This window comes from Boleophthalmus pectinirostris, unplaced genomic scaffold (genome assembly GCF_026225935.1).
Source record: "Boleophthalmus pectinirostris isolate CB_2022bp ecotype Guang Dong unplaced genomic scaffold, ASM2622593v1 HiC_scaffold_5, whole genome shotgun sequence".
NCBI lineage: Eukaryota > Metazoa > Chordata > Actinopteri > Gobiiformes > Gobiidae > Boleophthalmus > Boleophthalmus pectinirostris.
Genome location: NW_026571404.1, coordinates 34042541 through 34054443, shown reverse-complemented (window position 1 = coordinate 34054443; position 11903 = coordinate 34042541).

The window sequence follows — 11903 nt, the reverse complement described above, 5'->3', positions numbered from 1 at the left end:
ATACACTCAAATCTTTTGGAATGACATACTTTTGTTAGTGAACAGAAAGCTTGATACAAACCTACAATTTAATATAAAACATGTTCTCTTTGGTGTCTTTGAGAAAGATATTCCTGCCCAAAAAAATTATGTGTTGAACTTAATCCTAATCCTATCAAAGTTTCATATTCATTGCTGTAAATTTTCTAGTCAGAAACCCAAATGTGTTGTGTTTCAGTCCCTCTTGTCCTCTTATATCAATTCTCTGAATTACTGCACAAATCCCAAAGCCTTGAAGACAAAAGCACTTTGTACGAAATTTGAAAAATGACATATAAATGTATTTATTTGCTTTCCTACATTTGTACATGTATATCTATGTATTTACACTGTGATGCATGTGTTATGAACTGCGCTGATTGAGCCCTGAGAGCATATGAACTCTTAAGACTCCAGCAATGTTTTTGTTTATACCATCGTATATTACATTGTATATTTGAAATAAAACAAAACAAACAAAAAAACTCAAAACCTACCACTACTACTTCTGTTAACGGCACATAGCAGATAACACTGCAGCGCCCCCATGTGGCACACGCCATTATAGCTGCTGATCATAACCTCCCCCTTTCTTTGAAGATGAACAATACACAGTACTATCACAATCAGTGCTGCAAAATAATGGTCTTTTTACCAAATAGCTAATAATGAACCATTAGCAAAAGTGCATGGAGCAACAATACTCAAATAAAATGAAATGAAAGTACCTTAGAACATATAGCTTTTTTTTTTTTTTTTTTTTTTTTACATTTCTCTTCAACCTTATAAGTTCAGTCTGTCTGGTTTCTTTACTTCATGTGTCGACCTTCTCAGTTCTTGTTTATCTGGTATAGGGCCTCAGGGACCGGCCTCCTGCTGGTGCCCAGAGTCACGACTAAACAAGGGGAGTCAGCGTTTCAGGTTCATGCAGCTAAAACCTGGAACATGTGAGACAGACTCTTCTGTGACGCTGTTTAAATCCAGGCTCAAAACATTTCTGTTTGACTGTGCATATAACTGAAAGGTTTTCATTCCGCACTCTTCTCTCTAATTTATGTCTCTCTTTTTTCATTTTAATCTTCATGATTATTTATGTTTTGATTTGTTTTTATTATGATTTTAATGTATTTCTTATTCTGTAAAGCACTTTGAATTACTTTGTGTACGAATTGTGCTATACAAATAAACTTGCCTTGCCTTATAGAGTTCACTTTACAGTTCACAGGAGGTGCAGCAGGTGGATCTGGGTGAGCATCACTGGGCTCACTGGCTGTTGGTGGAGTCTTAAGGAGACTGCGGCTATTGCACTGGAGCACCTGTCCATCCTCGGTTCTCACTGTGGATGATCATGGAGCCACCTCCTGTAACACAATTCCTCTTGATTTCCAGCCGTCAGCATCCTCGATCCTGACTGGGTCGTTGCTCGCAAGAGGAGAGCCTGGTTTGCATGAAATGTCATAAAATGCCTTTTGTTTCCTTTTCTGTTTGAGTTTGTTTCTTTAGTGAAGTAGCCCTTGAGTCGCTAGGAAGCATTGTGCGCAAATTTTCTGTTCATTAATAGTTCTGCAGGTGACAGTCCGCACTCAAGTGGAGATGCACGATAACTGAGAAGTGCCAGGTAAGGGTCAGAGTTACCATCCGCTGCTGGCTAGCTCCTGCCATTTCACTTATTATTTCCTCACATGTGGGTATTTGATAATCTGACAACTGCTGTACTGTTGAGTCAGTATCAGATTTAACATGTTTCTCAATACAGTACACTCTTTTGACCAGTCCCAACTCTTCACAGGATGTATCACCCAGCAACGACTCACATTTTTCATTCACAACAGAAAATTTACATGGTGCACTTTACCTTTTACAGTTCCCTTCAGTTTGCAAGTGCCTAAACACTCTATTGGCTGCCCATTGTAATCATTCAGACCTGGACTGGATATGGACTGAACCAGGACTGAACCAGGACTAAACCAGGTCTAAACCAGGTCTAAACCAGGTCTAAACCAGGACTGAACCAGAACTGAACCAGGTCTAAACCAGGACTAAACCAGAACTGAACCAGGTCTAAACCAGGACTAAACCAGGTCTAAACCAGAACTGAACCAGGACTAAACCAGAACTGAACCAGGACTGAACCAGGTCTAAACCAGGAATAAACCAAGACTAAACCAGGACTGAACCAGAACTGAACCAGGTCTAAACCAGGACTGAACCAGGACTAAACCAGAACTGAACCAGGACTAAACCAGAACTGAACCAGGACTGAACCAGGTCTAAACCAGGAATAAACCAAGACTAAACCAGGTCTAAACCAGGACTGAACCAGGACTAAACCAAGACTAAACCAGGACCAAACCAGGACTAGAACTTGGAATCTAGGACCGCCCCTGAGAGAACCCCGAGTGCGATCGGGCGTCAGCTGCGTTTAGTTCGGTGGAGCGCGGACTTCTGCGTCGGTCCTTTCGCTCAGGATCACGGTCTACGCGGGCGAACCTCCGGCGTTTCACTGCTGCTGATATCGCGGTGATTTTAGCAAATTTGTATGAAGAAAAACGAAAAACCCACCAGTTTCAATCCAGGTTAAAAAAGCATTGTGACGCGCGTTACTGACATATGTACCAAGTAAAATAATACGCGCGCGGAGCAGCACGTCCTGTGCGTGTAGATTTCAGAAAATAGGATCCATCCTATTTTTTGACGCTCTACACGTAGGCGCGTATCCCCGTCAAAATCCACAGAGAGCATGTATCTGTTGTTGTATTTGTGCATTTACCATCAGCACATTGTGCTCCCTGGGCAGTTGTGTATCATGTGAAAGAGCCCAGATCCACATACACTGTTCATTAGTGCTTTGAAATTAACTTTTGAAATCCTTGCGTTTGCCGTGGTCAGCCTGTACAGAAGGTAAATACAAGCAGCTAAACGCGCCCAGTCAAGTTTGATTGACTTCCCATTGAGAGACACAAGAGTCCGTACGTTCCGCTAAAGCTGCCGGTGGAGTCGCCTTCGCGTTGACTCGCGGCTGTGGTTTCGCGAGGTGAAGTGCGAGCAGATCGTCACTCGTCAGGTGAAAACAAATTCCGACGTTTAACTGAAGCCCAACAGTGACGTACGTCGTTCATCACACATAATTTGAACAAATTCACGTTCAAGTTCTTGATTTATAAAAGTGTTGCGTTCAGTTCAAAGTTCACTGAAAAATGAACGTGTTCAATGAACGTGTTCTTTTGAACTCGTTCATGCACAACACTGCCTCCCATGGCAGTTGGAGCATATTTTTCCAAAAGCTGGGCATTGCTTTGGCATGTGCTGTTGTGCAACGCTTGCAGAAGAACGCGCAGTCCTCGGTCCACTGTGCAGGACGGGTGTGCTGTTGGCGACGTCCCCTCTGAAACGACACCGCGCCGACTGCTGCTCTGTCGCTCATAGGTGCTGTGGTGGAGATCTCACTGAACGCTTTAATGTGCTTGTGTGACAGTTCGTTCGCTGGCATATGTTTTATGGCTGCCTCTAGAGTCCAATCCGTTTCGGACAGAAGCCTGTCTCTTAACTTTTTGTCTTCAACGCCAAAAACGATTTGGTCTGTGACCAGTGAGTCTTTCAATGTCCCAAAGCCGCAGAACTGCGCCTTTAAACGCAGCGCGGTCAGAAAACTGTCGAACGGCTCATTCTGAAGCTGTTTCGTTTTTCTTTGCAGTGCAATGTGCTTCAAACTTTGCAAGTACAACCTCCAGCTTCTCAGTATCTTCCGCCGTCTCAAACACGAACGTGTTGTAAACTTCAATGGCCTGTGGCCAAAGTTAGCAAAAGCTCTACCTTCCTCGTGTCTGGTTTAGTGTCCAGGCCCATCGCAGTCACATACAGATCAAACTGCTGCTGGAACACACGCCAATTTTGGAAACTGTTTTGAAAACAATGCTGTGTGCACGATGTTATTTTGGAAAACGGAGGGAGGGAAATATTCGTTTCTCAAAATACCCGGCTACGTGTAAACGTAGTCTAAAAGACAAGTCAAAGGCCTAAAGACGTACGGTCAGGAGATGCGTCGTGCGTCGGGGCCATAGCAACAGAACGTCTGGACGCACTATATAAACGGCTGCGCTCACTCAGTTACTCCCTTCTCACCTGAGAAAACTACTTGAACGCTCTGTGGACACTTGTACGTAACTTTTAGTTTTCATCTCTTATGAGGCCATCAGCGATTTTCACAACACTCAACTCTCTGTTAACTCTTTTTGAAGGTTTGAAAACGCACTAAATCGAGACTGTACTTCGCCATGGCTGCCTGGCTGTACGACCGCTTCGCCGCGCCCTCCTACCACCTGGAATTCATCCCCGGAGGTAAGATTAATCAAATAATATTCAAACATGATCAATTATGATAAATATTAATAACATAGTCCAAATACTTAATGACAACAAGTTTAGTCCACATGGGTGTAAGGTTTAGCTCCTAAAAGTTGATAGTTTGTGACTTTTACTCAGCGATTTCATTTTGGGTCATGATAGCTCGTGAAACTGCTCAAAATATATCAACACGAGTGCGTAGTGAAAAGTTATCGTCACATTTGTAGGAAATAATTTGTCTTGTATTTTCTGAGCGTCAAAATTCATCAGGGTTTGAGTGGCATTTTTTGAAAAAACACGGGCTAACCAGGCTAGCCATGCTAAATTGGAATGTTTAAAAAATGCACTTTTGATCTCCATGGAAATCCTGGTGTTTGGATTTAATTTGAGCGTTCCATTTGAGGTTCGGTTTAGGAGACTCAAATCACTGCAAGAAAACCTATAGGACCCACCATATAGCCTATAAACTATACAAACATGCTTCATTAAAGGGTTCAACTAATAATCCATAACTATATTCATAATTATGAACTCATTCATCAAATAGGCCCACATAATGGAATGAATTAGGCCAGGCAAAAACCAAGAACCCAGTAAAATGTACTGTAGCCTAATGTTTGGTTATATTCTCTAAATGGTGTGTTCTTAAGTGCTGTAGGTCTTTATGTGCTGTCCACCTGTAGTAGGCCTTATCATGTGCAATACTGTAACATAATGTGAGATCTTGCAAGTACAATTTACCCAAGTCACTTGATTTAATTTGTCCATATGCTGCATTGTAGATAATACATAATTATAGCTACTCATTGTACAAATAATATATAGTATACTCAAGTCACTTAATCTACTGTTTATTCTTGTCCTTCTGCTGTATAACTACAGTCAGAGCCTCTTATTGTGCAGTTTTGTAGCCTTATAGCCTTACTCTGATGACAGTGTTGTGTCTATTGTCTTTCTTTATAGTATCATTTATTTTGATTTTGATCACATGTTCCTATTTCCCTGCTGTTCTTGAACCATGCGTTACAGTACTGACAATATCAACCAAATGTATTGAGCCAGTCTGTATTGCACAATTTGGAATACACCACAGTAGATGTAACAGTAAAAATAGGCCAACTGAACTGATCAGAAGAATGTCATAAACCTACAGTTAATTTAAACACAAATATCAAAATAACAAATGGGCCTTGCAAACTCTGGCTCCTCCTGATATACACCGTACACCTTTGATATGTTACTTAAATAACTGTGAGTAGTAGGAGTTGTATAAGTCAGTAGAGCCAGTGGTAGTCTGACTTGCTCCAGCTACAAATTGAAGGTGTTTAACATTATCAAACCTGTTGCAGTGGACCTTCAGGACGCTTGGAACCTGGACGTCAACTCCTCGGACGAGGAAGACCTGGGTGAGTTAGAGGTGGGTGGTCCTAGGTTTCAGTTTTGGTCGTCTGATGAAGAGGACGGGTTTGACGACTTTGGGCCAGCTGATGAAGATTGGGACAGGAGCGACGAAGACTCTGGCTACGACAGTTTCTCTGAGGAGGAAGAGGATGAGGAGGACGAAGAGGAAGAAGAGAGGGAAGTGTTCATCGAAGAAGTAGAAGAGAGGGAAGTGAGGATCCTGGGGGGGATGCTTCCTGCTCGAGCTGTGGAGCCAGTGGGTCATGGCCCGACCCCCTCTTCTCAGCCGCAAGCACCCTGCTCTCCTGCTGCTCCACGTCCTCCTCCTATGGGTCCGACTCTGGACTTCATTCCTCTCAACGGTCACAAGCGTGTCAGGGATCAAGATCATGAAGAAGACCCCAGCTCCAAGCGGCCGTGCCTCTCCTCCTCCCACCCAGACCCATCCATCTCCGACCCAGGCCCGTCCACCTCCGACCCAGGCCCGTCCATCTCCGACCCAGTCCCGTCCACCTCCGACCCAGGCCCGTCCACCTCCGACCCAGGCCCGTCCACCTCCGACCCAGGCCCGTCCACCTCTGACCCAAGGCCCTCCACCTCCTCTGGGACATCTGGGGGCTTCCGCTTCTTCTTCCGCCACCTGCTCCAAGACTCTGAGTCAGACGAGGACTGAACTCAGCCTCTGAGACTCAGAGCTTGGCTCAACGCGGTGACTTTTACCACCTTTAACCGCGGCCATCATCCAATTGATTTATTGATTGATTTCTTGATTTCAAGGAATAGATTGAAGGGAAGGAATACTATGTAGGATTTCAGTAAGCAACAAACATTGGTGATAAAACATAACATTTTCTTGTTGAGAAAATGTTATGAACCTGTCATTCTTATTCTGAATTCAAATCTGAGTACTGCAGTTTTACAGAAATTCCTGCATAGTACACCTTATACTTTTTGGGCATAGGAGGGTCAGAGTTCAGAGTGTGTTTTATAGTTTTTTTTATTACTATTACTATTAGAAAAGTCATAGATTTACAAAAAAAAAGAAATGCAAAAAAAAAAAAAAAAAAAAAAAAAGTACAAAAAAGTAGGGAATACTATGTAGGATTTCAACAAGCAAACAATAATAATAATAATAAATAAATAAAATAATAATAATAGTAAATACATTTTACTCTTTCCACTGACTAAAATCTAATTAATGTAAAATTTTATTTGAGTATTACAGTTTGACAGAAATTCCTGCATAGTACATCTTGACTTTTTACTAAACTGAGTGTTATAGTCTTTAAGTAGGAAAAAAGCAAGGATTATTATGTAGGATTTCATAAAAACTTTGATGATAATATGTAAAGTTTTATCATTGACTATATTTTAATTGAGTGATTGTTAACTATCTTATCTGAATTGTAAAACATGTAACACGCGGTTGGGCCCCAGGTTAGTTTGTACTGAAAAAGTGGGTTCTAACTTGATACATTAAATTTAATCAGAGTACTACAGTCTGACAGAAATTCCTGCATAGTACACCTTGCATTTACTGTAAACTTGTGTTTTTCTGGGCATAGGAGGGTTAGCGGTGAGAGTGTGTTTTATAGTATTTAGTATTACATTTGTATATAACTGTGTTATACAAAAACAAAAATATTATATTTAAGGCAGTGAGGCCGTATTCTCAACAACTGCAAATCTCATTATATTAACTATGAGAGAATAATCTTAAAGTGTTGAGGTGTGGCTTTGTTCACTCACATCTCCTGTTTTTGTTGGGTTGAATTCACATTGTACGGCCTGTAAAGTACCATTTCAAATCAAATGTGTATTTTACTGAAAGTCTTTGTGAACAGTCTCTTTGGAGACTTGTACTATTTTGAATGATTGTATCTGGAGATGTGGGTTTGTTCACTAACTCACCAGTCAGTGGGACACTCCCTGCTTCTCCTTTTTTTTTTTTTTTAAATAGTCTTATGTGTTGATCATTAGTTCTAAGCTTTTGTAAACACTGAAGACTGTTCAGAAATAGTGATTTTGGTTGTTCTGAATGACTGTAATTATTTTGATTCAACTGTAACTGAATGATTGATGTTTTGTTTGAGAAAGTATGTACATTGGGTGTTTGTTTTGTTGTTTTGTAAAAGTCAGTGAACACGCTCCCATCTCTGCAGTTGAAGTTCTTGGCAGTACATTTTTTTACACTACTGTTAAGAATTGTAACTGCAGAGACGGGAGTGCATTCACCGACTCTCCAGGGAACAGTCCCTGCTTCTACTCTCTAGGTTTAGGTGTTTTATTGTAAGTCATCTTGACTTGTTAAAATCATTTGACTCTAATAATACTAAACATGAGGTAAGAAATAATAATTCCATAGAAGCTTATTCTGAATGTGCACATGCTTTAACGCTGTTTCTGTTTCTGTTTCTATTTCTGTTCACATGGTGACTGGTTTGGAGGGGCCATCTGAGCCCCATGGTCCTGAGATCTGATGAAGCTGACAAGAAAAAACGTGGCTCTAGAAGATGATGAACAAGAGATGGAGCTGCCGAGAAGAACCATGTCCCCAGAAGAAGAAGGACAAGAGCAGATCAGAAGTGATTTGATGAAGCTGACCAGATGAACCTTGTTTCCAGAAGATAAAGAAAAGGAGCTGATCAGAAGTGATGTGATGAATCTGACAAAAAGGCACCAAGAACAGAACAGAATGACTTGATGAAACTGACCAGAAGAACTGTATCTCCAGAAGACATGGGCAGATTGGGACCAAAAACGGCCCTGGAATTTTCTGCCACAAATCAAGCCATGGTGGAAATTGAGGACCGGTCCACGCACAGATGGCCATTCTGGGCTTTTCCTGAATGCACAGATTGCCAGTCCGCCGCTGCCAGAGGATGAAGCATATGAGCTGATCAGAAGTGATGCGATGAAGCTGATGAGAAGACCCATGTCTCCAGAAGATGAAGGACAAGAGCTGATCAGAAGTGATGGGATGAAGCTGATCAAAAAACCAAGGGCAGACACACGGTGGAAATTGAGGACCAGGCTTCTGATCAGAAGTGATTTGATGAAGCTAACCAGAAGAACTGTATCTCCAGAATTTTCCCCCATAAATCCACCCATGATGGAAATTGAGGACAGGTCCACAAGCAGACAGCTGTTCTAATAATAAATAACTCTAATAATAATAAACATTAGGTAAGAAATAATAATTGTATAGAAGCTTATTCTGAATGTGCACATGCTTTAACGCTGTTTCTGTTTCTGTTTCTATTTCTGTTCACATAGTGACTGGTTTGGAGGGACCATCTGAGCCCCATGGTCCTGAGATCTGATGAAGCTGACGAGAAAAAACGTGGCTCCAGAAGATGACGAACAAGAGATGGAGCTGTCGAGAAGAACCATGTCCCCAGAAAAAGAAGGACAAGAGCTGATCAGAAGTGACTTGATGAAGCTGACCAAAAAACCAAGGACAGACACATGGTGGAAATTGAGGACCAGTCCACGAGTGGACGGCCTTTCTGGGCTTTTCCAGAATGCACAGATTGCCAGTCCGCCGCTGCCAGAAGATGAAGAATATGAGCTGATCAGAAATGATGTGATGAGGCTGACGAGAAGAATCATGTTTCCAGAAAATGAAGGACAAGAGCACATCAGAAGTGACTTGATGAAGCAGACGAGAAGAACTGTATCTCCAGAAGATAAAGAACAGGAGCTGATCAGAAGTGATTTGATGAAGCTGACCAGAAGAACTGTATCTCCAGAATTTTCCCCCACAAATCCACCCATGATGGAAATTGAGGATCGGTCCACAAGCAGACAGCTGTTCTGGGCTTTTCCAGAACAATTCCCAGTCCCCTGCTGCCAGAAGGTGAAGATCACGAGCTGATCAGAAATGATTTGATGAAGCTGACGAGAAGAATCATGTCTCCAGGAGATGACAACCTGAGATGGAGCTGATCAGAAGACCACACTGAAAGGATGTACAGGAATTAGTCAATAAACAAGTTGATTTGGAATTCTTATGTCATTTTATGCCAAATACTTTTAGAGTACATGTACATTGTATTTTTTTATTAGAATTTACTTAAAGGGGCATTATGCAACTTATCTGATGGGGGTCTGCTACCTTCTTGTCTCCATGGAGATGCTATTCCTTTAACTGGAAAGTTATACAGTATATCACTAAATTTATCTATATAACATATTATAAGTTATAGCTGTTTAAAGTGCGTGCAAAACATTATTAATGTGAGACTTGTCACTCCACAGATCTGACTTGTAACTCCACCTGGGAGCATTAACATTTTGTCTTTATAGAGATAATTTGGTTTACTGCAATACTACACGTCTCCATGGAGACAAATCAGTGGCTTACCCTTCAAAAGACATGGTGTCATAGGTTCATAGACTGGTTTGAATGGTGTTGTTTTGCCCAGATCTTAGTGTTCACATCTTAGTGTTCACAGCCTCAGTCCCACAGCAGACATTTGTGTTTAGATGTGTGAATCACACAACCAGCCACAGCAGAAGAAATCAAAATCAGAAAAGTTGTATTGCCAATGTCACTGAACAAATGCATGAATATGCGGCCTATACCTACCAGAACCATGAACTATGACCGTGCTCCTTCTGGTGCCTCAGATGTGAGTGTGCCCAAAGGAGCAGTGCTGTGTGGAGGGGCCTGGACAGGGGACAGACTCCATTCCCTGGTCTCTATGATGACTGTGTGTCAGCAGTGTTAAGTAACAGGGCATGGACGTGATCTACTCTAGAGACACTGGCAGAAGCTTCAGGTACACTCTAGGTACCATACTAGGTAGATATATTAAGTATACAAGCATGGACACATATTTACACTTTTTTGTACTACTCCATTAAATGTCAATAACCTTAATAAACCTTTTTCTTGTCTTGTTTATTGAATAAATAATATAATTATTTTTTAAACTATCCATAAGAGTACAAATATGAAATCCACAAGACACGATCGAGTGCAGGGCCCTTTTGAATAAATTCACTACACACAGTTATATTGTTCTTCATATAGGCTAAATATCTATAACTTTTAGGCTACACGTAAAACGTAATTTAATGATTATTCTCTATTGCCTATTAGGCTACAGAGGTAAAATTATTACAGCAAAGCACCTACCCTTGTGTCATGTTCATATTATTGCTGAAGAATGAGGCTTATTTAATGTTTAATGATTCTTTTTTAATACGTCATAATAACAGTGAACTCACATGTACATGTACCACTACTAGTAAGTAAGTCTTTATTTCTATAGCATTATTCATTCACTCTATACCCTGGTGATGGTAAGCTACTATTGTTGCCACAGCTGCCCTGGGGCACACTGACAGAAGCGCAGCTGCCATGCCACTCAGCGCCATCGGTCCTTCCGACCACCACACACACGCACACACACGCACACACACACACACACACACACACACACACACACACACACACACACACACACACACACACACACACACACACACACACACACACACACACACACACACACACAGCACACACAAGCGCAATCGTCTGTGGCCCATCATCCAAAAAGCATGAGAGCAGAAGAAGGTGGCTTACTTCGTTGGAGGAAGAGCATACGTTGATAACAGGGAAATACACTTGCTGTAATATACTGTTCAGACATTTTCAATGGGGAGAAGCTCTACTCTCTTGTGTTACTACTCTGTGCCTTTAAGTTAAGAAGGTATCGTTCCAACTTTTATATTTCACTGTCAATTTAAACATTTCACAGTTAAAATGTATTTCCGTTAATGTTCGAGGCTTAAGAATCTACTACTGCTATTACTAAGTGCAAGGCTGCTTTTCTTTATGCAGAAAAACTTTGATGCAGACTTATGTTTGATCCGGGAATCTCACTCTTCTGACGAAGACTATAACTTCTGGAGATCACAATGGGGAGAGGACATTTGGATGTCACATGGTAATCACCATTCAGCAGGAACTCTTACTTTGACGCACAAATTCAACGGGAAGGTTATCTTTACACAAACAGCCTTAAATGGACACTTCATTCTTCAGGTATTATATTACAATAACCAATTATTTCTGATGGGTAATATATATGACTATACAAATGTAAAGGAAAATAAAAAGTTATTTCATG